Source organism: Theropithecus gelada, chromosome 5 (assembly GCF_003255815.1).
Source record: "Theropithecus gelada isolate Dixy chromosome 5, Tgel_1.0, whole genome shotgun sequence".
Taxonomy (NCBI): domain Eukaryota; kingdom Metazoa; phylum Chordata; class Mammalia; order Primates; family Cercopithecidae; genus Theropithecus; species Theropithecus gelada.
In genome coordinates, this window is record NC_037672.1 from 12,218,211 (window position 1) to 12,246,032 (window position 27,822).

At 41.9% G+C, this 27,822-nt stretch overlaps 1 long non-coding RNA gene and 1 pseudogene across 2 annotated transcripts in view; one reads left to right on the forward strand and one right to left on the reverse strand.

Moving 5' to 3' along the window:
- LOC112625228 overlaps positions 1 to 1,542 on the forward strand; it is a 29,417-nt pseudogene extending 27,875 nt beyond the window's left edge. Inside the window, exon 2 of the transcript XR_003119546.1 lies at positions 603 to 1,542. The product of XR_003119546.1 is annotated as a heat shock protein HSP 90-beta pseudogene (transcript). The remainder of the gene's footprint in view (positions 1 to 602) is intronic.
- Positions 1,543 to 4,435: 2,893 nt separating this feature from the next.
- On the reverse strand, positions 4,436 to 27,109 carry LOC112624542. Its single transcript, XR_003119416.1, has 2 exons — positions 24,362 to 27,109; positions 4,436 to 5,231 (listed from the first exon to the last, which is right to left on the reverse strand). It is a non-coding gene; the product is annotated as an uncharacterized LOC112624542 (long non-coding RNA).
- Positions 27,110 to 27,822: the final 713 nt, after the last annotated feature.

Here is a 27,822-nt window from a genome sequence, read left to right on the forward strand (position 1 = left end):
CGATTCCTCAAGGATCTAGAACTAGATGTACCATATGACCCAGCCATCCCATTACTGGGTATATACCCAAAGGATTATAAATCATGCTGCTATAAAGACACATGCACACGTATGTTTATTGCGTCACTATTCACAATAGCAAAGACTTGGAATCAACCCAAATGTCCATCAGTGACAGACTGGATTAAGAAAATGTGGCATATATACACCATGGAATACTATGCAGCCATAAAAAAGGATGAGTTTGTGTCCTTTGTAGGGACATGGATGCAGCTGGAAACCATCATTCTTAGCAAACTATCACAAGAACAGAAAACCAAACACCGCATGTTCTCACTCATAGGTGGGAACTGAACAATGAGATCACTTGGACTCGGGAAGGGGAACATCACACACCGGGGCCTATCATGGGGAGGGGGCAGGGGGGAGGGATTGCATTGGGAGTTATACTTGATGTAAATGACGAGTTGATGGGTGCTGACGAGTTGATGGTTGCAGCACAGCAACATGGCACAAGTATACATATGTAACAAACCTGCACGTTATGCACATGTACCCTAGAACTCAAAGTATAATAATAAAAATAAAAATAAAAAAAAAAGAAGTGCCTTGAGCTCTTTGCTGAGCTGGTGGAAGACAAGGACAATTACAAGAAATTCTATGAGAAATTCTCTAAAAATCTCAAGCTTAGGATCCACAAGGATTCCACTAACCTATGCCGCCTGTCTGAGCTGCTGTGCTATCACAGCTCCTGGTCTGGAGATGAGATGACTTCTTTGTCAAGTATGTTTCTCGCATGAAGAAGATACAGAAGTCCATCTATTACATCACTGGTGAGAGCAAAGAGCAGGTTGCCAACTCAGCTTTTGTGGAGGGAGTGTGGAAGCAGGGCTTCGAGGTGGTATATATGACTGAGCCCATTGATGGCTATGTGTGCAGCAACTCAAGGAGTTTGATGGGAAGAGCCTGGACTTAGTTACCAAGGAGGGTCTGGAACTACCTGAGGATGAAGAGAAGAAGAGAATGGAAGAGAGGAAGGTAAAGTTTGAGAACCTCTGCAAGCTCATGAAAGAAATCTTAGATAAGAAGGTTGAGAAGGTGACAATCTCCAGTAGGCTTGTGTCTTCACCCTGCTGCATTGTGACCAGCACCTACAGCTGGACAGCCAATATGGAGCAGATCATGAAAGCCCAGGCACTTCGGGTCAACTCCACCATGAGCTATATGATGGCCAAAAAGCACCTGGAGATCAACCCTGACCACCCCATTGTGGAGACGCTGCAGCAAAAGGCTGAGGCAGACAAGAATGACAAGGCAGTCAAGGACCTGGTGGTGCTGCCGTTAGAAACTGCCTTGCTCTCTTCTGGCTTTTCCCTTGAGGATCCCCAGACCCACTCCAACCGCATCTACTGCATGATCAAGCTAGGTCTAGGTATCAATGAAGATTAAGTGGCAGCAGAGGAACACAGTGCTGTGGTTCCTGATGAGATCGCCCCTCTTGAGGGTGACAAGGATGTGTCTCGCATGGAAGAAGTAGATTAGGAATTCATAGTTGGAAAATTCACCATTGTGTAGTGTCCCCACGGATCCCATGGCAGCCCCACTTGGTTCCTCCTGCTGATGTCTATTGTTTTTTTTTTTTTTTCTCCTGTCCTTGTGTTGAAGGCAGGAAACAAGGGTGTCAAGTTCCCATTCCCTCCCTACTCTGACAGCAGAATTGGATGTTATATATTCTGGGGTTTTTTGTTTATTTTGTTCATTTTGTTCTGAAATTAAAGTATGCAAAATAAAGAATATGCCATTTTTATACAAAAAGAAGTCTCAGAACAATCACTGATAGAACAACTGCCAGCAGCAAGAGACAGATCATTCATGGTTAACACCTGCAGGCCACTGCAGAGGCTCACAAGCAAAGGCCAAAACCCATGCATCTGCCCACAACTGCCAGAGGAGCAATAATATTGATTTTGCTTCCACTCTTCTTCTTCTTTTTTTGGACTATTTTGTAAAACTACTTTTAATTGAACATATTCATGGGGTACACAGTAATGTTTCCATATGTATAACGTACAGCAACCAAATCAGGGTCATTAGCACATTCATTGTCTCAAATTTTCCTTGCAGCTATTTGAAACTATATATTTTTGTTACTATAGTCATCCTACAGTGGTATAGAACACTAGGACTTATTCCTCCTATCTAGCTGTACATTGTATCCTTTCACAGATCTCTCCCCATCACCCTGAACCCATCTGATCTCATCTGTCCACTTTCTAACCACACCTTAGTGCCCATCATGGATTAAATCTAATCTGAAACCTTGCTGCAAGAAATTCTGGAAAATACCATTCGCAGGCTTCAGCCCCTGTGATTTAGGGAAGGGCATGGAGTCTATCCCAGATGAGTGGGAATGGTGCTGACATTGGTATTCGACTCTCCTTCACAGTCAATTGTACCATCCCAGCAATTTTCAATTGAAAATGTTGCATATGGAAAGTAAAGTTCCTTCCCTATTATCACAGTTCAGGGTAAGCCCAAAAGCCAAGTTTCCATCCATAGGTGAGAAATATAGCTTTTATCACCTAGGTATGCACAGGTCCCCTGAATGTTACAGTTGTCCTGAGGAAATAGCAGGTAGAATTCTCCCAGTTGTAGAATTCTATTCCCTGAAGGACTGGACAGCTGGTGAGCTATTGATACAACATTGCTCCCCTCAGACAAAGTGGTTGGCCAGCACTGGAACCAATACACCTGGCTTTCGGGATCTTTTCCCACTTTTCCTCTCTTCCTTGCTGCTCAATAATGCCAGCTCATCCCATTTGACCTCCAACACAGAATACCCTGGAGCTTAATTAATATCCTTCCCAATGGACCCTAATGTGCCATCAAAAAGATCCTCAATGGGGCATTAAAATAGACTCCCTAATTAAAAGCAATGGAAGCCTACTCTTTTTTCTTTGAAGGCCCCCTCTGCACAAATTATCATCTCATTTCTATTTTCCTGGTGAGAAGTTTTCTATCAGTCCTGGGAAATATTAGTCTCCACTTTAGAATGGCCTAAAATATTACTTATTTTAATTCTAAAAAGAAAGACAAAAAAGTTGTGTGTTCACGTAATTCTGTAAAGATATTAAGCCATGGTGCATGTGCTGCTACTGAAGAATTCCCAGGCACTGAGATTGAGGCCAAGAACAAACAACTGTGGATTGGACATCTCTCTGGATTAGTACTCTCCTGAGTTCTGATTGATAAAATTCGTGACAGTTATTCAGGAACGCACATTCACAGAAGGGCAGCTGTGATCAAATCATATCATGTGCAAATTATATTTTACAGAAAACAGAATTGTCTTTATTTGTTCCAAGTAAATTGACAACTTTCCTATCAGTAGGCTATGCAGATGAAGTGAGCCCAAAGGCCAAACACGTTCATATTGCAGAGGGAGTATTCAAAGCACACTTGTATAGATGAAAAAATATGTTACTGTGTGAAAACCAAGTACTCTGCCTTCTTGAGTTAGGCCAGGAGAGTGTTTCATGCAATCTACTAGGAGATCTATAACATAGCCTTTGCTCCTAAGAAAACTTTTGTTGACCTTTCTGAAACAGTTCCCTTGAGAATCTGGGGAATGGTGGATCCCCAAAAAGTCTGTTTGCTAGAGCTTCATCTGCTCCATGTACTTCCCAACCCCCTTCTCCTGGTGCCTTTAGAGAACTCTTCTCCAACTCTATGTGTTCTGTAAGAATGTCAATATCAATGTTTAGGGGCAGGGTGCAAAGATGACTCAGGCTGATCAACCAGAATGGCTCAACACCCTAGACCCAGTGAGTGGTGATGGCCATCTATATGACCCATGTAGGGACTGAGAGTCATTTTCTTACCACTGGGTGGTACTAAGCTGGGAGGTATGAATGTGTGGAGTCATCCTTGTGTCTTTTTTATCCACAAAGGAAAAAGAACCCCAAATCAGAATGAAGTCAGGGGCAAGCTGAGTCGCAAGGCATACAAAAACAGAAACAGCGCAGTTAGATTCAGCCACTCTGGAAGTTGTTAGGGAGTGGGGTATGAGCTCCAGGAAAATAAGCCAATAAAATACTTTTATGTTCAAGGTTTGTCTTATCCAGCCAGTCAAGAAAGTCCAGAATTCGACAGATCCCCTCCCTAAAGAAAATGCATGTAACTACCCATGCATAAAATAATTCATATAATTCCAAGAGCTTAATGCATATGATGTCAAAGCTAAAAACCCTTTTGTGTTGTTGTTGTTGTTGTTGAGATGGAGTTTCACTCTTGTTGGCCAGGCTGGAGTGCAAATGGTGCAATCTGGACTCACTGCAACCTCCACCTCCCGGGTTCAAGTGAATCTCCTGCCTCAGCCTCCTGAGTAGCTGGGATTACAGGCGCCTGACACCACACCCGGGTCTTTTTTTTTGTATTTTTAGTAGAGATGGGGTTGCACCACATTGGCCGGGCTGGTCTCAAACTCCTGACCTCAAGTGATCCGCCTGCCTTGGCCTCCCAAAGTGCTGGGATTACAGGCGAGAGCCACCGCACCCAGCAAGTTAAAGCCCTTCTAAGGACCTCAGGTTAAGAGCCCCTGCTCATTGAGTTTGCTAGGTGGCCTTAGGGTTGATTTTACCATCGAAACCTTCTTCCTATGCTACAAGGTTCTTTTACACGTTAAAATGTTAGACCCTTGGAAGGTAAACAACACAGACCATTAACAGTCAGTAACAACCATTAACAAACAGTCCAAGGATAATAACTATGATTCAGAACAACCTGCATAGAGTTGTTTGGCCACAAGATGATGAACAAGTGACATGTGGCTCTTATGATTTGAGTTCGAGCAAGTTATTTTTCCCATCTGAGAAATTTTCCTATTTATATAATAAAAAGTTTTGACAGATTTCTAAGGGTCCTTTCACTAATGGATCTGTTAAATTAACCACAAGTGCTTCTCCCATTTTCAACTGTAATACAATTTAAAGCCAAGTCAACAAATGAAATATTTTTTCCATGAGCACGGCACTTTTCCCATCCTCCATCTGTGAGTCCCAGTGTTATAAAGACCAGCTTTGGTTTCTTATTCACCCAAGGAGTTTGTTAGAATAGTATGCAGAGGAGCCTGGCAGAATAATAAATGGATCCCATTACCCTTTAGTGGCTGTTCTTTTATTTATTCCAGGAAGACTCCAATCTCAATTCAATCTTCTAGTTCAGCAATCTCCCTAGGAGCGTTTGGAAATGAATGTGTTAAGGTGTATATGTCAACCTATTAAAAAGCAAAGCAAAGAATTTTAAGATGAAATGCCAGAATATGTTGGAATATTGTCATTGAAAAAATAAAATTTAGATTTTGCTATTTAAAACATGTAAGTACCTTTGTGCTAGATTCGTCTCAAGAGAAAAATTAGTGAATGAATAACTGTAGCTGAAATATAGTACTTTTATTGTCAAAATCATGGAGTAGGATCCCAGTCTGTATGCCCACCCTGAGATTTATTCATAGCTGGCAATGATGGAGGAAGAGTGTGGACTCAACAGGATGTCTTTTAATATGGGAGAAAATAAGAGTATCCTGGTAGGGGAACATTCACCCTAGGGACTGTGCACTCCTTTCTACAGCTTTGGCCAGACAGCAATGTGTTCACATCAGTAGGGTGGGTCTAAGGGCCGCTCATGTTATCAGACAGCCCCTAGGTCCTGTACACAGGGCTCAGGCCTGATTTGTGGTAAGGCAGATGCTGTAAAAGAGCAATACAAGTCAAAAGAATAAGACAAGTTAAGGGCAAGGTGTCTTTGTCTTGAAGCCAAAGGCCTAGGCAACAGTTGGACATGATGTGTTTGTGACCAGTCTCTGCAGCTTTGATGCAGGCACTGGTGGTATTAGCAGCTGTTGTGAAAGCTTGGGTCGAAGACATGCTGCTTCAGAAATCAAGAGTGATTGAGGAACAAGCTGAAGGCAACAATTCCAACAGAACAGGTTCTAGAACATACAAGATGTATCTGCTTCTCAGTATTCTCAGAACGATTTGGAAAACTTGGAAGGGTACTTGAGAAAGTCTGGAGTTTTCCCCTGGTAAAGCAGAAAAAGCTGCTTTACTTTTCATATTCCATGGCATTTTATGCAGAGAGTCACACTGTTTTCCCTCAAAATGGTACAGCCTGGAGAGCTGAAGTACCAGTAAGGGAAGCCAAGTAGAGATTAGCACAACAGTGGTCGGAAGATAATTAGAACATGGAAATCTTTGTTTGGGTTCTAGCATTTCAGGCCCACTGTCCAAATTGACATTAAATATTCAAACTGAGACCAGCTGCTAGATTTCTAAATCTCCCCCCTCTCTGGATTCGCTACTTCTAAACAGATGATATCGTTTGTACAGATGCCTTTTTACAGAAACACCTGGTGACTGTCAAGGTGTTGAAATGAGATTGCAGACACACATCGATGTAAATGATACTTTATACCCTTGGGCTTGAAATGAGGGAAGGGTGGGTAGGTCAGTTTGCTGGTTAATTAACACTCTCCAAGTCATGGTTATCATTGTTATGTGGTCTGTAATTTGAGAATCTGTACTTTATACAACTCAACAACAACAACAAACAAACAAACAAACAGCTGAAAAATAGGCAAAGAACAGAATGGACATTTCACCAGAGAAGACATACAAATGGCCAATAAGCAAAAGAAAAGATGTTCAGCATCACTAATCATTAGGTAAACACAAAACAAAACCACAATGAGATTATACCTCACAGCAGATGAATAGATCAGCAATATACAGTATGTACATACAATAGAATATTGTTTGGCCATAAAAAGAAATGGAAGTCTGACATGTGTTGCAATGTGGAAGAACCTTGAAAACATTATGCTAAGTGAAATACACCAGACCCAAAAGGACAAATCTTATAAAATTCTACTTACTTTGAGGTACCTAGAGGAGTCAAATTCATAGAGACACAAAGGATGTTGCCGAATGGTGGTTGTCAGAAGCTGAAGGGAAGGAAATGGAAACCTAGTGTATAATGGGGACAGAGTTTCAGTTTGGGAAAATGGAAAAGTTCTGCAGATAAATGGTGGTGATGGTTGAACAACAGTGGATGTGAATATACTTAATGCCACTGAACTGCATAATTAAAAATGGTTAAAATAGTAAATTTTATGTTATATATATACCAAAATGTTTAAAATGTACTTCTCTTCCTTTTGACATGTCTTTGAACAATGATCATGCATGTTGGTTGAGTCTTTGACTTTTGCTGGCCCTACGCCATTTGTTGAGATGGATGCCTTGTCACCAAGATGTGGCTTAAATCACACTGATGAATAAAGTTTACACTTCGAAGGCTCTCATTTGCAGATGTGACTAAGTGGATTCACATGATCCTGTGCAACCTAGGCTACCACCAAGTGGCAGAGAACAGGAAGAGACAAAGAAAAATTAGGTAACAATGTCAAAATGTTAAGCCCCTGCTGTCCTGAGTGGCTGGAGGCACCATTAGAGGCTTGGAGCCTACTCCAAGGGCCAGGTATTTTGTCAACAAACTTCTTATCCTGTTCAGTTCTCTCTCATAGATGCTGGCTTCATATATGCAGCACATGTGGTTTACAAGAAAGAGAAGCAACAGCAAAAACTCCTCACATCACTCCATATGTTTATGAAGCCCTTGTTTAGAGAGGCTCAAAAGGGAAGGAAGTCTATAATATGTCTTCCTTGAAAATTCTTTCCAGGCCTCCTCCAACCTTAGCACTATATAGAGATGCCAAGCATGTAACCGAAACACCTCCTGTTTTCTATACATAAACTTATGTTTCTGGAGGTGAAGCAAAGCTTTTATGGGTAGTAAATTCTAAGATGTCTCACCTTTTTATAAAAGGAATATTCAATGGCATAGTCGATATTGTCCACACTTCTATGGAATACGAAAAATTTTATCTGGTTCTTTTCCAATATCCACTGCTTTCCTATTGGAGACATACCTTAGTGACACCACCAGACCATTTTCTTTTAGATTCTATCCTCTTTACAGTGGCCAAGTTGGAAATCAAAAGATCTTTCAATAATAATAATGTATCATATTTCCTGTCATGTAGGAACAACATGCCATACTTCCTATCATACTGAAAAATTCAGGTACCATAGCAAAGTCAGTGAGGAGCTATTTTATCAGCCTGAACCATAAAGTTCTTCCTCCCTGTAGGTAACTCTACTATTTAAGTCAACATACCTGACCATCAGATGTCTGTGGCTGCCTAATCCTTTACCCAATGCCCTCTCCCATTACAATGTCTAACAATTGAAAAACAGGCAGAAGAGTTACGTAGTATAAGTTTTCCAACATGAGTAATTGTGTATTGATGAGGACAACTGGTCAAAATACTGCATTTGATTCCCTGTTCCATGATTTGAAGGGATAGCGAACAACATCCCACCACACCGTGTCAGACACAAAAGTGAACATAGAAACCCATCTCCTTGGTCTACTACAAGCCAAAAGACAGGCTGTGAAACTTGCTGGCCCACAGAGGCAGAAGAGAGGAGAAAGGAGGGGAAGGAAAGGGAAGAGAGGTAAGAGGTGGAGGGGAAGAAAGGAAGCATGTGTGAGCAATGACCTTTGGTATAGTCAACCCAACAATTATTACTTTGGGATAATAGTCTATTTTTAAAACATAATTTCACTAAGTCAAGCAGCAGGCTGTGAGGTGTAGACCCATTTGGCTATGTATTATTTCCTACTGTGGCAGCCAATATTGGTTGGGTGAACCAAATGTTATTTCCAGCCCTAAATGTCTTACTTGCATTTTCAAAATTGCTCTAAAAGCTAAAACTTGATCTCCCAGCCTGCCATGCAACTAGGGGTGGCCTTGTGACAGCACACCTCCAGACAGTGAGATATGGAAAATAGTCCCTGGGGAGAGTGTCTGTGGTAGGCAGAATAATGACTGGCAATGTTGTTCACATTCTAATCCCTAGAACGTGTGAATATGTTACCTTCCTTGGCAAAAGGGACTTTGCAGCTGGAATTAAGGTAAAGATCTTTCAACGTTGAGTGATATGGTTTGGATGTTTTGTTTCCTTCAAATCTTATCTTGAAATGCGACCTCCAATGTTGGAGGTGGGGCCCAGTAGGAGGTGTCTGGGTCATGGGAATGGATCCCTCATGAATGGCTTGGTGCTGTCCTTGCAGTAATTAGTGAGTTTTCTATGAGTTCACATGGGATCTGGTTGTTTAAAAGAGTCTGGCACCTCCTCCCTTTCTCTTTTTCTCCCTCTGTCACCATGTGATGCAGTAGCACCCCCTTTGCCTTCTGCCATGATTGGAAACTTCCTGAGGCCTCACCAGAAGCCAAGTAGAGGCTGGTGCCATACTTGTACATCCTGCAGAACCATGAGCCAAATAAACTTGTTTTCTTTATAAATTACCCAGCCTCAGGGAATCCTTTTTAGCAATGCAAATGGACTAATACAGGGGGAGTCTCCTGGATTATCCAGGTGGGTCCAATGTAATCACAATGCTCTTCATGTGGAAAAGGGAGGCAGAAGAGTCAGAGGAAGAGAAGTGACAACAAAAGCAGAGTCAGAGTGCTGTGATATGAGAAAGACTCAACCATCCATTGATGGCTTTCAAGAAAAAAAAGTCCCACAAGCCAACAAATGAGGGTGGCTTCTAGAGCTGGGAAAGGCAAGGAACTAGATTCTCCCCTAAGGCCTCCAGAAGCAGGCCCTCCTAACAAAGGACCTCCTGTATCCAGAACAAGAAGTTAACAAATGTGCATTGTTTTTAGCCACTGTTGTTTTGCGTTAAGTTTTATGATAATTCATTACAGCAGCAATAGGAAATGAATACAATGTCTTTTACCAAATAAACACACTTCACGCTTTTCCTTCTCCCTTGTTGCTCCATGGCAGGCAGACATGGAGTGGATGGAAGCCACCTCGCAATCTTGAAGCCATTTGAACGAGGATGAAGCCTTTGTGCTTGGGACATCAGAGCAGAAAAAAAAGAGTCTTGGTTCCTGATGAGCCACCAGCCCTCAGATGCTCATCCCTGAACTTCCTGTTACACCAAACAAAGGAAATGTGTTGTGTTTAAGTCACTATAGTAGGATTTTATGTAGTGGTGTGTCAGAGCTGACTCTCATCAACTTGTGAAAGGTAATTGTTAAATTTTTCAGAACTTTATAGTCAATTGTTAAACACAGACATTATTAAAAATTAAGTTGTGGAATCTTACAATTAAATTATATTTAAAATGAGGGTTGTAAATACTCAAAACTCATTGCTTCCTAAATGTTTCACAAAATGTACTATTATCTATAACTGTGCTCTAGTCTGTTATCTCTGCTCTTGGGTTTATGCACATCTATTGTGTATGAATGGTGGAGATATCATATGTCTTCATTGCTATACACCATATACTAGATACTATGTATCTTCCCAACTCTGCATTCAGTGACACCACATTGATAGCTTGAAATCAGCCTTGGTGGGAGTATTTACTTTACAGAAATCAGTGAACACTACAAATCAGAGCTTTATTTTTCCCCCAGAGAGTCCATTATTAAACATTTACTGGCCTACCACTGGCTTATTGTTTCTGCAGCCAACTACATTCCTAACTGATGCATCCATAATGGTTTTTAAAGTCCTACTAAACATGCTTCTTATAGTAACATAGCCACAGTTTGTTAATGCAAATAATATTTACACAAAGTTGGATTCTCCTAGTTTCTCTTTTAAATAAACATTTAGGTACCAGGCACAGGGCAAGGCAGCCTCTTTCTTATTCTGCCTCACATAATCCTTGATATTTTCCTGAAAGGTAAATATTATAACCACATTTCACAGATGAGGAAACCAGTACTGAGTCATTCAGGGGTATGCTAATGATCTGCGGCCAGTTAGGGGCCAAGAGAGGATTTGAACTTGCTTTTGACTGATTCAGAAATCTGTGCTCATTCTCTAGGGGAAAGAAAAAAATGTGTTTTAAACATGGTAGGGGCTAAATAAATGTTTGCTGAGTCATTTAAACAAAAGATAACTCTTCCAGAGTGCTGAGGAACCCAAAATGCTCAGCTCATGTGCAAGGCGGGGTCCTCACCATATGTGCAAAAGACATTGGCACTAGGCTGCTTTTCCTGAACATCAAAGAGATCCCTGAAACGCTTATGGTTAGAAGATTGAGTTTCATAAAAGTATTAAATTTATGTTTTTTGAACAGCATCACTGGGGGAGGCACCGTGGTTACAACTCTCTCATCTTGAAAGAGACAGAGAGTAATTTCCTCCTTTGCTGGTTGTCAGCCTGGCTCCCAATCATTCCCCCTAGAGTTGGCGGAATTTCAATGACTCTAAAATTAATCTGTTGGTCAGAGACTCTGTCCAGTGCTTGAAATTCTGGGAGCTTTGCTGTGGTCTCAAAGTCAGTGACTGGGATGAGAGGTCGAGAGGTCAAAGGTGAAGTAGCAATTCTCTGTCAATTTGGGAAATCTCTGACAATCCTGCAGACATGTTTCTCCCCTGGTTTTATGATGAGAAACCCACCAAATTATTCTGAACAAGAGTGTTGAGTAACCAACATAGAATTGCTAGGCACACACATAGGATTTTAAAATGAATTTATTCAACATTTATTTGAATTCCTAAAGAAGACAGACACATAAACAGATACACAACATGATGTATGTAGTTACAAAGAGACGTACAGGCTACTAGGATCACACAGAACCTGGAGCTGACTAAGCCCAGGGAGGTGAGAAAAGAGAGATCAGGAAAAGCTTTCTGCAGAAGATGCCAGAGGTTGGGCTTATAGAAAAAAAAAATGGAGCTGGATGGTGAGAAAGTAGAAAAGGTGATTATAGAAAAAGAGGAAATGCATCTAGTAAGCAATAAACTGGTTAAACTACAAGTAGTTCAGTATCAAAACCCGTAAAGTGTAAGACACAGAAGGCAGAAAGACGGCTAGAGGAGTAAGCCAGGAGAGAACCTGGACATCATACTAGGATAACTGGACTTTATCCCACATGCAATGGGAAGCCACTGGGAATTTTAATTAGGGAGTGGCATAGCCATATTGGTGTTTAGGAATCATCCTAGAGGCCTCGAGATCCATTAAGAGGTCATTGCAAAACAATAAGCAATGGATGCAGACAAAGGACATAGCTGTGGTGGAAGGGGAGAGGGCTAGCATAGAGATTCAGGAATATTTGTTGACTGAATCATGAAGACATAGGGATTGAGGTTAGAGCTAGCCCAGAATAACTCCTGTGTTTCTGGATTGGGCAACTAGCTGGATGGTGGTGCCATTAATTAAGCACAGGTGGAGGAGCTGATCTGTGTGGGAGAGGAGTTATAGGATGAGTTCAATGTAAGTTGTGTGTATGTCATTCAATTGGAGATGTCCAACTGCAAATAGATGTATGAGTTTTCATGGAGGATTCTTCTTGATTTGTCTTTGAATGCAATCTAGAAAAAAACATTGGTACACAAAAGGCTCTTGACAAATATTTGTAAAATGGAAGGATAGAAGCCTGATTATAGGAGAAGGATGAGGTAGGAGAAGGGTTAGAGTTAGAAGTAGAGGTATTTAGAGTTAGCAACTCACTGAGTTGCTGGTTAATTGTATGTTCAACTTGAGAGGGATAAAGACACCTAGATAGCTGATAGACATTATGGGGGTGTGTCTGTGAGAATGCTTCCAGAGAGAGCAGCATTTAAGTAAGTAAACTGAGTAAAGAACATCTGCCCTTGCCAATGTGGGTGGGTATCACACAATCCACTGAGGGTCCAGATAGAACACAGAGGCAGAGAAGAGTGAATTTACTCTCTCTCCTAGAGCTGGGTCATCCATCTTCTCCTGCCCTTGGAGATACTGGTTCTCAGGACTTTGGACTCCAGGACTTATATCAGCCACCTCCCAGTTTCTCAAGCCTTAGACCAAATTACACCACTGACTTTCCTGATTCTCCTACTTGAATACAGTAGTACCTTGGTATGTCTCAGCCTCCACTATCACATGAGCCAGTTCCCATAATAAATCTCCGAGATTACCTGTCATCTATCTATCTGTCTATCTAATTGGCTCTGTATCTCTGGAGACTCCTGACTAAGACATTGAGAGTGGTTGAAACTGAGAATGAATAAAACTCCAGAGAAAGAGAGAACATCTCTTGGGTGAGAAGTAAACCAAGAATAGGATTCTTGGGAGAAACAATATGCAAGTAAAGGCAGACATGTGCAAGGAGATAGAGACTGAAGACACAGAGCCATTGGAAAGGAACAGAAGCCAAGGATGCAGGGATATCATAAGATGAAGAAGCCAAGTCTTAGGATATAGCCTGAGAAAGGTCAGTATAAGCCCTCTGGGGGCATTTGCAAGGGTAGTTCCCATTGGCTGAAGGGGACAGGAGCCAGGAGACCCTGAGATGCAACCCAGGGGTGAGTGGGGGTGGTTCTGGGGGTAAGAGGGAGACTCAAGGCCAAGGAGGTAATGTTTTAAGACAGGAAAGCCTCACACCTGACTGTAAGTGTCTAAGAGTTGAAAATACAGGAAAGAAAAGGGGTTAAATACTCTATAAGACCTCATACAGGCAGGAGACTGGCAACACACGTGGAGGTAATGGCCTGAGACAGAATGAGTGATGCAGCTTTGCCTGAGACTAAGCAAATACAGGCTGGGCATGACGACTCATTTGAGTGTAGAGGATGGAAGCTGTATCATTTACCATATCTAAAAAGTTGAGGAAACCTTCTATCTCCAAAAATAGGAGAAAAGTTGTATAATTATGACATATTTACTCAAAGAAACATTTTAACTCATTAAAAATAATAATTATGAAACTATTTGGCCCTATTTAAAAAGGCATTATAAACTGATATGAAGTGAAAAGGATGGAAGATTATAAATATAAGTTCTAGAATAAAAATATTAATAGCAACTGTGAGGTATAACCGTTAAGGTATAGTGGTTTTGTGGGTGCTTCTAGTGCATTTTTATTTTCTACAATTTTCTTAAATTTATTCTGAAAATTCTAAAAACCAGTTAAAATTGGACTGACTCGATAGTCTAATTTTCCATCTGCAATAGTTCTCATTCTTTTACATGAATTTATCCAAGAATCAGAGCTTCAGGCAGCACTTCCCTCTAAAGATTTCTCTGGAAATCTTTCTCCCATTCTTCAAGTTAACACATGATGAAATCTCTTCCGCCTCGTAAGTTTCTCCTCACCTTTTCCTTCACAGTCCTTCCCCTGGAGAACGTGAAGGCTGCCCTGGCATGAATACAAGCTTTTAGTCGGTGCGTCCAGAGACCTGTGGCCAACCCACAGGAAACCTGTTCTCACCACAGGGCAGGTGGCCCAGGTGCCAGTCAGCCCTGAAGTTAGCCTATGTTCCATTTGACACTTTGTTTAATAAATGGCTTTTATTTTATTTTATTTTTTTTGAGATGAAGTCTTGCTCTGTCACCCAGGCAACACTCCAGGCTGGAGTGCTCATCACAACCTCCACCTCCTGGGTTCAAGTGTTTCTCCTGCCTCAGCCTCCCAAGTAGCTGGGATTACAGGTACATGTCGCCATGCCTGGCTAATTTTTAAATTTTTAGTAGAGACAGGGTTTCACCATGTTGGCCAGGCTGGTCTTGAACTACCGGCCTCAGGTGATCTGCCTGCTCCCACCTCCCAAAGTGCTGGGATTACAGGTGTGAGCCACTGCACCCAGCCTAAATGGCTTTTATTATTATAAACGTGTCTAGCACATGGAAGAAGAAAAAAAAAAAAAAAAAGGGGGGGGTAATACTATGTCTTTTTACAAAAGCAGTACAATTACAATCAGGAACATAGATTTAGTCTCCAGAGTTAGCAGGCATTACAAAGTTGTTCTCAAGTTGTCTTCTATTTTAGAGTCAGAACACTGACTAACACTGACTAAACTAAACTGACTATGACAGCTTGTGGAAGTGTTAGAGACCTTAACAGCCAGCAGTGAGAATAAAACCCTATAGTGTCAGACTATAAAGGCTATGACAAATTGGAGAGAGGAAGCATATGATAGAGACTTATGCAGGGAAATCTCCCTAGAGCAGGTCAAATATTTGAGTTTGGCTGCAAAGAAGAGCATTGTGACACTTGTTATCAATGGCACTCATCATCTTTTGAATATCTTTCCTACTTTATGGTAATTTCCTACATTATGAGTCCCACCTCTTCAAGTTCTAAGCCAGAAAGCTTCTTTTCCCAGGCTTCCTTGCAGTTAGGAGGTCAGCACATGACCTCAGCTCTGTCCATCAGACATATTCCTTCTATCCGGACAGAACGATGTGAGTAAGGAGGTACCATGCAGAATCAACTTCAGGGTGAGAATAGCAGCATGTGGCAGAGGCAGTTCAGCAGAGGGGCAGAGATCTTAGAAATAGTGCCCCGCATTCATGTGTGGTGCCAATTGTGGTATCTGGGCCCCACTACCATGAGATTGCAGCTGTGAACCATGGAGGGGTGTGACGTGAGTGTCCCTGCTTGCATTATCCCTGAGCACGGCTCTCTGGCCCTCCCAAAGACTCTGAAGGCAACCAATTAATGCCTTCTCTGTTTAAAACACAGTGGATTCTGTTGTTTGCAACTGAGATGCCAACTGATGCAAAAAGAGAGAGTGCTTCCATTGGAGCACAGCTCACACTTCACTGTGTTGTGTTGTGGGATAATATTTAGAAAAATGAACTGGGTTTTTATTCTCATACTCTTATTTACATGTGTGCCTTCCTTCTTCATATTCTGTCAAAAGTAGCATCAGTCAGTGTCCATTATTTTAGGGAAATCATATGAAAAAAAAGGCCAAAAAAGTGTCTTTTTAGGTTTTCAGTGTTAAGATCCCAGGTTGTGAGAGAAATTGGTAAGATGCAGCACAGATAATAGACTGAGGAGAAAGCAAAATGGGCAAAAGGAACTACACAGAGGTGCACACCTGCATGATAAAGATACTCCAATTTAAGAAATTGTAGTGAGTCAGAAGGAAAGGGAGGAGTGCAGAGAAGTGCAGTGTCTCTGAAAAAGGCTCTGGGTTTGATTCTTGGAATGAGTCCCAAAGACACTTTGCTGGATCTGAAAGAAAGGGAGATTTATTCCTCTTCACCTGGATCAGAACCAGGGTAGCAGCAAGGTCTGAATATAGACATGGTTGTGGAGGTGTCTCAGCAATCAGAGCGAGACAACTCACTGATGCTTTCAAGTCCGACTGCCTTGGTAGCATCAGAATGATACACATGTGTCCAAGAGTGGCCCAGGGGTAGAGGACAGAACTGCTGGCTTGAAGGAACCTTACTCAGGCCAATGAGACATCTCCAAGGCAACCTGTTCAGACCAGTGACTGAGGATGAAACAGTATAATGGGGGTATCTCTGTGGATGCTGGTGAAGATGGATACCTGTGAAGACCAAATGGACCTGCCTCTTTATAAAGCTTCCAGAACTTGTTCGTGACCCTGGGAAAATAAATGAGACAGACCACACAGGTACAAGAAGGGCTTCAGACAAAAAATAAGTTTATTGTAGAAAAATAAAAGAATATTTCTTTCATTCCTTAGTTTGTGAGTCTGTGCACTGAACATTACATGGTAATTTGGGTGGGAAGGTAGAAGTGGAGTTGGCTGGCAAGTGTGGAGGCAGATGGCCAGACAAAACTTATGTTTCATTCCTAATCAAATGCCCTCATTTTACAAACCAGTAAATGGAGGGCCTGAGAGACGACGCAAATTGTTCATAATCATATAGCAAACTAGAATTTGGGTCTTCTAACTTTCAGGCCCACACTGTCTCCCAAAATAGTTTGTTGAAGTTTTTCCAAAAGCAATAGAATGGGAGTGCCATGCCCTAGGTTGTAATGAACCAAAACACTGAAGTTGAGCCATTTCCCCAAAGTGCAATTGCTTGGTGTCTCAGCCTTAAGGAAAAAGTCTTCCTGGGAAAGCAAAGCTAACAGTCTCTACACTTCATCCTTTAGTTATGTTTGAGGACAGGTAACCAGTGCATCGCAATGGTTGCCCTGAGGAATTTTCATTTCTAGAGTATACTTGCATAAGGTTTGGTTCAAACAAGTGATGGCCTGGGCCTATGAATATCAACTAATTCTTTCAGCTCTGTGGCCACTTAAGAATACAGGGTTTATTCTTAAGGCAGGACTGCTTGTGAGAATCCCTGCTAATGAGTCTATCTTGAACTCTTGATCCAAGTGACACGGGACCATTTAATAATCTAAATTATTGTGTTGCTTAGGACAATTTTAGTTGCAGTGATGGAAACCTGCCCTGAACTAGCTTAGGTAAGCCTATGAGCTTTTCACATGGATGCTGGGTCTCACAGAACTTAAGCATAGATATATGTTTGAACTCCAGGACACAATGGAACCAGGGATTTGAATGCCATCAAAAGCTCTACCTCCATCATTCATTTCTAAGCCACTGTGTTATTCTTAAGTTCTGTAACCCTAGAGATGGATTCAGCCCTGAGCTGACCACCTTGGCTAGCGACGGTAAGTCACACTGGAGTACTCCTGCTTTTGCTTCCATTTAAGGATGAGGTAGGGGCAGAGAGGACCACTGTAGGCACCAAGTGCTAATTTTACTATTTATTAAGTACAGGGCTCTGTGCTAGGTTCTGGGAGAGAAGGGAAGCAAGAGAACCAAAAAATTGAAGAACCAGATTCTTCCCTCAAAGGGTCTCCCACTTTAAAAGGGAAAATGACATAGTATGGCCTGACAAGTGCCACCACTACGTTGGGTAGATAGCATGAAAACCAATCTTACACAGGGCTTGGATTCTGAAGTTAGCAAGCCAGGCAAAAGGAGTCCTACAGCCAACTATGTATGCCCAAAATACTTGAATCACACCCAACGCAAGATATTCATGGCATGAGTGACAAGCAAGGACCAAAATTGACTCAGACAACTGAGTTCCACATCTCCCACCTCTCATTCCAGGTTATATTGTTCACTGAACAGACTGGAAGTCAAAATCATCCACACTATTTATAGCAGTCTCTCTCCTCACTCTCTTTTACTATGTGCATGGAGTTAAATCCACAGGAGTTAAAAGTATATGAGATGTGACTCATTAACTTGGCAAAGCCATGCAGCATTGAGCTTGGGAACTAGGATCCAAGGCCAGGGGTGCGTAACTTTTCAGTCCACAATTCCAGCCTTTACACCAGGCAGTATTCCAAAGTTACCATATCCCCCATTATCTAAGTCATCTAAAGCTGGAGGTTCTCTCGGGCTCTTCCTTGGGAACCCCTGACCCCCACTCCAGGAGTAGTACAGAGCTCAGCTCAGGTGGGTCCACATGAATTGGGCTGGGACAGTCTGGGCTGAGCTGAATTGAGAGGTCATCCGGACGAGCACAGAGGAATATTGACTCCAGGGCAGCTGGTGGGATGCCATTCATTTTCCTAGGTTGTATATGCTATGAAGAGCTTATCAAGGGGATGTTTACAAACGGGGGACCTTGCTGTTTTTAACAGATTAACTGTAACATATTGGTTCAGTGACCTGACAGCCCATTTACATGAAGTGTTAGTTTACACTTGACTCTTTCCCTGTACAGTAGGCAGATAGAGAGGCCACCGGGTTGACAGGGAGGAGGCTGGCCAAGCCCAGAGCTTCCATTAAGCAGTTAAGCATGGGCTCTTTGGAGTCTGGCATAGCCTTGAATACAGCCAGACCTCACACTTCACTCTTTCCTAAATAGTGATAGAAAACCTTCCACCCAACCTTGCCTATGACCCTTTCTGAACAATCCATGCCAAGGTTCCTGCCTAACAACCCAGAGGAACATTACTGTTGTTGCTTTCATCATGTATTCAGGTCACAATCATGTCAGACAAGCCAGAGACTCCAGGGCAGGCCCATTATATTTTCTGATCTGGACTAAAACAATCAGCCCTCCAGGAAGCTTTAGTTTGTTAGCTTTGCTTTCCCAGGAAGACTTTTTCCTTAAGGCTGAAACACCAAGCAATTTCACTTTGGGGAAGTGTCTCAACTTCAGTGCTTTGGCTCTTTGCAACCTAGAGCATAGCGCTCCCTTTCTATTACTTTTGGAAGAACCTCAGTAAACTATTTTGGGAGGCAGTGTGGGCCTGAAAGTCAGAAGACCCAAATTCTAACTGACATCCATTGTGCCCTAATCTGTGTCAGCTGCTCTCATTTCCTTGATCTCATTTAATCTCAACATTACTCTAAAAAGTAGGTATTACTCTCTTGATTTTGTGGATAAGAAAATGGAGGCTCAAAGAGATGAAATTTACCAAAATGATGCAGATACCAGTACAGGTAGCAGAACAGGAATTCAGACTCAGATCAGTCAGATGATCAGTCAGGTTTGAACACGTGTTCTTTTCACAATACCACATGGCCTAATCCAGATATCCTAAATTTTCTAGGAGAAGGAGATGTTTGTTGTTTCCAGAACCCTTGTGATTGGGCTGGCAGTGAAATCCACTAGGCAACTATTTTTAATCATCAGTGAGCATAAGAATCAACTAGGGATCTTGTGGAAAGTGCACACTCCCAGAGATTTAGAGACTGTGGATTTGTAGTTTAGCCCAGGGATCTGCATTTTCAACAATGAGCAGCTTCACTGATTGTAGTGCTGGTTGACTGGAAAGCATTTCACACCTTTAGGGGGTATCATTCACTCCAGGACTGCAGGGTCTCAGTGGGAGGGGTTATCCATTCCTATCCCATTGCTTCTTTCAGATTCTTTTGGATGTTCCCCCAGTAGTCATGGAACTCTTTCTAGAACTACAATCTGGTTCAGATGCCTGTGGCCATGTGCTTCAGTGAAGGCTTAAATGCTCTCTCTCCCAGAAGGTGAAACTTGGATGGTCTAAACCAATGGTTCTCAATCTTAGAGGCACATCAGAGCTCCCTGAAGTGTACACATGTTCACACACACACACACACACACACGTGTGTACAAGACCCCCCATAAACCCAATTAAATCAACCTCTAAGGGCAGAACCTAGACATCTGTAACTATTTTAAAAGATGCCCAATTTGTTCCCAGCTAGAGTTGAGAATCACTGGCCCTGCCTATTTCCCTTACCACTGGTCTGGGATAAACATTTGATAAAATTCTGACCCAAAAAACTGATGAGAGGTCTTCTGGGAGGTGGTGCTTTGGGGAAATTCATTTCCTGTCTTTGAAAGAGATGTGAGGATAGAATGAGCCATCTTTCCTCTTTCTGACTTTGCATTTTGTGATGTAAAGGTGTGAGGCCTGGAGTTATTGCAGCCGTCTTGGGATCATGAAGGAGCCAACCTAATAGCCACAGGCTAAGGATGGCAGCAAAGAAAGAAATGGGAACTTGGTGGCAACTTGGGGCAAGTTAATTAAACTACTCTGCAATCACCTTACCCTGAGCATATGTTTTATGAGAAGTGATTAATATACATATACATATACATATACATATATATATATATATATTTTTTTTTTTTTTGGCTCACTGCAACTTCCATCTCCCAGGTTCAAGCAATTCTCCTGCCTCAGCCTCCCAAGTAGCTGGGATTACAGGTGTGCACCACTATGCCCCCTCATTTTTGTATTTTTAGTAGAGATGGGGTTTCACCATGTTGGACAGGCTGGTCTCGAACTCCCGACCTCAAATGATCCACCAGCCTCAGCCTCCCAAAGTGCTGGGATTATAGGCGTGAGCCACCGTGCCCAGCCGATTAATATTCTTAAGACATGTTAAGTTGGATATTATTATTTGCAGCCAAAATAATCTCAACAGATACAGCTACTAATGAATTTCACCTGCTTACTGCCTGCACTATTTCTAAGAGCTGCATAAGTACATCAGCAGCTGGGGCCCACAGAACAAGACGACTGAGACTCAGTCTTGATGGCCAAAAAACTTTAAGTTCAGTGAGCCCTGGGTACTGCCATTAACCTGTTGCCTTGAGAATTATTCCAATAATAACTGTGACATTTATTATGCATTCACTTCATGCCAGGTATTGTACAATGCAAAGTGCTATAAGTAAGTCATCTCATTCCATCCTTAAAATTACCCAGGGAGATATGTATTATTATTCACATTTTACACATTAGGAAACTGAGAACCAGAAAAGCTAAGGAATTTGGCCAAGGTCGTATAGCGCATGAGTGGCAGAGACAGGATGCCAACCCCAATCTGTCAGACTCTCAAGATATTTCTTGTGGTGACCATGTTGTTTCATTTCCCTATGACTTATGAAGCTCTGTGTGTTCACACATTCACCGAAGTGCTTAACTATGCGAATAAAAGGCATTCATCATTGTAATCCTTAATGGAGATAACAGAAATATTAGCAAAGGCCGAAGTGAAAACAGTTCAAGTGAGGCCTAATTTTTTACATGCCAAGGAATGATTTACTTTATCACAGCAAAGAATTTTATTTGACAAATGCATACTTTATCATCTCTGGTCTGCTGAAAATGTAAGTTTACATTTTCCTAGCCATAAAATTAAAATAATTTTGGCTCCAAAAACTGAAAAGAAATCTCATTCTAGGTTCAGGTCTTTCTCTGGAAATTCGAATGCTAAATATGGAGCCTGAAAAAATGCCATTTCTGTCAGGCAGGACAGACTCAAATCAGTAAGGTCAGGGTTCAAAAATCTGGTTCTGGCTCTTGCTGACCGTGTGACCTTGGACACGACATTTCACTCCTCCAAGTCTCAGCTTCCTGATCTGTAAGATGAGAATGACAACTCTCACTGCAGGCCTGGGATGGGGATTAAATCAGACACTCTGTGTAAGTTGCCTGGCAAACCAGGAGTGCTATCAAGGTTGGCTGTTCTTAAAACATATACAAAGGGTCCAGCATGGAACCTGGTGCGTAGCAGCTACTTGATAAATCTTTCAGCCCTTCCCTCTATCTTCCCTTTTCTGTTCCTCATCTTCAACTGTCTTCAGGGGTGGGCCTCCAAAGACAGAAGCAAAACCAAACAGGATGAGGTCCTTCTGTACTTGGTTGTGAAAGGAGTAATGAGACAGCGTCCACATCTTGGTTTCTCCGCATTCTGGCAGCTTACTACAGCATCATCCCTACACCCTGACCCAACACAGGGAAGCTAGCCAGTCTGCCAGTGGGCCACCTGCCAATTGGAAGATAAATTTGAGAAAAAGTCAGAGGATCAGAGTAAGGGACAGAAGAAGGGGTAGAGTGGAGTGAGAAGAAATGGTTAAGTTGGCTCGAGAGCCAAGCGTCTCTGGGAAGCTGGAGAGAGATAATCTTCCACACCCAGGTTAGATCAGATTTCCACAAGGGAGGAAATATTTCAAGGGAATTTGGATTGCTAGTGAGAGAAGCAAAAGACAGGGCCTCAGCAAAGGATTTCCTATTCATAATCAAAGGGGAGCCACAAGTTCTCAATTAGGGTTGGTTAGTCAAAACTATACTCCAAGTCCCATTGAAAAAAGCAGACAGAAAAGACCAGCAGTTCACATACTTGTTTAGAACTGTTGTGTTTTGAGTTCGTTCCCCCCATAATTAGAACTTCTCCTCAGCCCCATGAAGTTCTTAGGGCAGCCACCATGGTTATCATCCCCATTTTATAGATTTGCAAACTGAAGCTCACTGCTGGCAATATGTTCTTGGTCAAATAATGGGAAGGTAGATATAAAGATGAGTTTGTCCAGTGGTTCTTAAAAGAACCCAGAGCCCTGTATCTGGTGAGGATTCCAGGTGATTCTGATGATCAACCAGGTTTGGGGACCATTGATATCACTCAACAAACTCACTGCAGAAAGAAACAGAGCCTGACAGAGGTGGAGGAATCTGCCCAAGGTCACTCAAATGAGTGGCTGAGACAAGTTTAATCCTTCAGCTTACTGTCTCCATGACAGAGCTCTTGCCAGCTCACTCCATGGGCTGTTTAGTTACTCGTGACAACCTACAATATAGATTGTATTTATTCAATAAACTTTTACTGGGGACACCTTTGGTGCCAGGTGCCAGATTCTTGGCCTTAGAGAGTTCATGGTCTAAAAGAAAATGGGACAAGTAGCCTCATGGCTGCAGGATGGCATAGCGGTACTACCAGAGAAGGAGGTATGATATACAAGCGAGGGGGTGTAAGAGGGGTAACTTCTGACCAGCAGGCTTCAGAGGAAGGGAGAAAAACATCAGGAAAACAAAGGCTCCTTATATGGAAGGTTGGTTACCTTTGTTTTAATAAGCCACTGGTGTGCTCTGACTTTATACAACTCAAGTTAGAATAAACGATTTTGAATGAAAGGTTTCTAAGGATATTTACTGGGTGTAAAAGAAACAATCTGACATTACTAAAATATGTTCAGACCAAAATAGAGGCACCAGGAAGACGTCCCTCTAGGCATGGATCTTCACTACCGTGCAGAGATCATATCTGCCTCTGCTCACGATTATTGACGAAAGTCAGTTCTCATCAGTGCCGTGTAGGAGACCAGACAGGTCAGCGCACCCACTAAACTTAACATGCGGAATTTACTGTTTCTACTGTTGCCAAGGTCACAGGGAAGTGGACACTTTCATGTGCAATTAGCAATATAAGTTAGGACAGTATTTCTGAAGGACAGTTTGGCAAAATTTATGAAGATATATGATACTTTCAAAATACTCTTTGAACCAGCCATTCTACTTCTAGGAATTTATCCTGAGGGTAATTATATAAAAGAAAATATAGAAAGATATACATAGGGTGTTCAACAAAACAGTTTCTAATAATAGTAAAAACTTGGGGAAAAGGGAAACGTCCACATAGAGGAGAATGATGAACTAAATTATCATAAAACTATATACTTGAAAACAATTGTCAATAATAATGATGGATATGTATACTTAGGGATGTAGAAAAATGCTTGTATCACTCAGTGAAAAAAGCAAATTTCAAATTAGTTATTTAATATAATGCAACTCATGTGTAAGTATAGTTTCCAGATATGTGTATTTATATCTAGAGAGAAACCTGGAAGATGGCTTTTAACCAGAACGTCAATAATGTTGAGCAGGAGAGGGGGTGATTCTAATTTATTTTTCTGTGTATTATTTTACAATATTTATATAATCAGAACAAATAATAGGATTACTTTCATTGGAGACTAAAATTCTTTTGTTCTTTATTTTATTCTTGAGCATGAAGTTTTCATTTTAGGATACTAAAATTTTTGAAGAAATTACTCCTAAGCAATAGGAAAATCCAACCTGATTTAATGAGATTGAAAATTTTCATTCTTAATTTTTATGGGCTCCTTTTCTAAATATATACTTGTGCAATTGATTTATATACTCAGTCATGAAAACAGTTTGTTTGTTCACTTGGAACTATGTAATAAGCACCTACTCTGAACGTGGCAGAGGGACACTGAGGCATGAGGCGTATAACGTGATGGGTGAGAAGTCAGGCAGACCTGGATTTGCATCCCTGTCCTGTCACTCACCAGTTCACAACCTCAGATGGGCTATTAAACTGCTCTGAATCTCATTTTCCTCATCTGTCAGAGATAATACAAATAGTATTAGTGATCTATTGCTGTGAAGCAAATTACTCAAAGACTTAGGGGCTTACAACAACAATGATCATTTATTATCTCACAGTTTCTTTGGATCAGAAATTTGGGGGCAGTTCAGCTAGATGTTTCTAGCTCTGGGTCTTTGGTGAGGCTGCAGTCACATGAAGGCCTAACTGGGGCTGGAAGATCTGCTTCCAAGCTGGCTGTTAACAAAGGACTGGCAAGTTGGGGGTGGCTGTTGGTGGGAGGTCTTCTCTCCATAGCCATCTCCACATTGCTGCTTGAGTGTCCTCACAGCACGGTGTCTGGCTTCCCCCAGAAGGGGCAATTCAAGGGGCCAAGGAGGAAGTTGACAATGCCTTTTATGACCTCACCTCGAAAATCACACACCACCTCTGTAAGTATTCTACGGATGGCAGGTTAGCTCTGATTTAATGTGAGAGGGGATTCACAAAGGTGAATACCAGGAGGCAAGGATCATTGGAACCATCTTGAAGGCTGACTACCACCTATGTGAAATGAGAAAATGCTTACAAAGAGCTCAGTGCACCTGTAGTGCACCCATAATAAATAAGCCATAGTGATGAGAAAGAGTGCATATAACTGCATTCAACAAATAGGTCCCAGATCCCTGCTCTTGTCCAAAGTCCTGTTTTCTTCAGATGAGGAAACTGAGCCCAGAGAGGGCAAGTGGTTTGACTAGTCACATATGAAGTTGGTTTTGGAGCTAGGAAAAAAAGCAGGTTTTCTACCTTGCCCTATCCAAGGTCTTTCTTCCCCTAGAGAAAATCTCTGCAAAGATGCAGACTGAGGAACCACTTGCTAGAACAAAGTGCTCACCAGAGTTGAAGATGAATAGATGTTTTAGAAAGAAGGGTAGGGAAGCTGTTAAGAGGATTCTGAATTTCAGGCTGAGGAATTTGTCTTCCTTTGATGGGAAAGGCAATAGGGAGCCATTGAGGGGTTTTTGAATGCAAAAGTGACCTAAACACAGCTGTGTATTCAGCAGATTGTGGACGTCTCTAAAGAGAAAGGCTGTTGGAGAAGTCCAGGCATCTGGGGACACAGGCAGCAGTAGTGGGAAAGGAGAAGGGACTCGAGAGTCACAGTATCTAGGAATCATATCCCTGTGCAACCTGTGGATTCCAGATTAATTCAGGATTAAGGGACCAAGTCAAGAGGTTTAGGTGAGGGCAGCTAAAGAGCTGCTGTACAGGCTGTGCCAGTGATCTCTGCCCAGTCTATGGCCCTGAGTCAGCCTCAATCTACCATGTGGGAGGCCTAAGAACATTCAATATGACTTGGAAGACGGGCTTTAAAACAAATAGTCTGCCTTTCCTCTTGTTTCCAGCTCTCCAGCATGAAAAACTGATGCTACAAAGGGCTAGGCAAAATGGAATGTGTGTGGTTCTGAGCTCAGCCCAAAGGGCCATCCTCTACTGAAAGTCTCACTTCCCAGGAGAGAGGATGCCACAATGTGAAGGTTGTCACACTCAAGGTTTTCTCTCCAAGCCTCACCTCCTCTATTAAATCTGTCCCCCCACTCCTCTTTAGGTAGAACTGACCTGCTGTCTGCCCTGAATACATATACCACAGATGAATTCTCTCCTGACACCTCGAGTGCCATGATGCCCTGCGAACTCACCTGCTTCCTCCTCCAGCCCCAAACCTCCCTGAGGGTAGACGCTGTGCCTCCCATGTTCCTAGGGTCTTCCTAGCCTGAACACTATGATTTTGCTCTCTGAAAATGTTAGACAAATACTTTTCTCTCCTAATTTCATCAGCTTTACATTCAGAAACAGGTTTACAGTCACAAGGGTTGTAACCTGGGCTCCAGAGGGCTGAATCCAGTCCATCCATAGGGTCCTACAAATCATGGGACCCTGCCAACCATAGGGCCACCAGTGTTGTAGATTTATCACCCATTTCCAGGACAGTAAAATGCCTTGTTTTTAAAAAGAAATAGTAAGACGATTTTCTAAAAGAAGGAAATAAAATGAGAAAGAAACACATTTTTTCTAACTGGTACAAAAGCTCTGTATAGGCTAGTCATGGCCCTATCCATATACAGTTTTTAGCTGGTCAATATAACTTTAAAAATTGAATCAAATGACTTTAGGCAGGGACATGCTCTCCACCTTGTCAATCCCCACCACTCCCTATGGTCTTATACTCTTAACCTCTGTTATATTTATTTACCACCTAGCCCCAGAAGGCTTATAAGTTTGCAACCCTGCAACATGATATGAAATCTCATAAAGCAATCTCTTCCATCTTTGGGAAGCAAATGTTTTCAAGGTTCTTTATTAGGCTGAATGGAAATCTTCCCAAAGCCTCTGTCTACCCCTCTTATTTCTGGGGTACTCTAGGTCCCATAGTACAAACATAATGTTTTTCTAAAGCACACTCTCTTACTTATTCGAAGACTATCAGCAGAGTCTGTGTGAGGCCTTCTCTTTTCCATATTAAACATACTGTCTTCCTTCAACTATTTCCTCACATTGAATTCCTTCACTGTAATCCGAATGTGACTTATTATCCCCTTTTTAAAGAGGGGCATCCATACAGGCATGGTCTAATCCCTTGCAATTCAGAGTGTAATCCAAAAGCCAGTAGCATTTGCATCACTTGGGAGCCTGTTACAAATGCACAACCTCAGACCCATCCCACACCTACTGAATCAAGATCCACAGGGGATTCATATGCACACACCTAATTAATGCAGGCTAAGATTATGCTAGCTTGTGAGAGCAACTGTGTTACACTGTCATCCCTGTTTCCTGTTATTTGAAATTCCTGTTTTATTTCCCACACTCACTGCTAAGTTACATCTTGTATTAGTTTGATTGCAGTATGTGACAATCAGATTACATTTTGATGAGTTACCCACATGCTTAGACTATGAATTTGTGGGCAAAACACAGATCATATTCATCTCTATTTTGGGTACCAAGCAAAGGCCCTAGTACATAATAGGTGTCAATATAAGAAGTAACCAAAAAATAAAATAACACTGGTCTAAATGATTAAATAATAATAACTCTCTGCTGAACAGTTCAAGGCATGGCTGGATCCAGGGCTCAAAGTTGGTGACAGGGACTTGGATCATCGCCGCTTTCCACCTCTGCTTTCTTGGCATCAGCACCATCCTTGGTCCAGCTCTCCCTTGTGGCCTCAAGATGGCTGCCAGTGTCACTCAGAGCCACACCCTTTCTCATTCCAGTCCAGCTGGCAAAGAGTCTTCTGAAAACTTACGGGGGTAAATATTTCTTTATTCTTTCCTTTTTCAGAA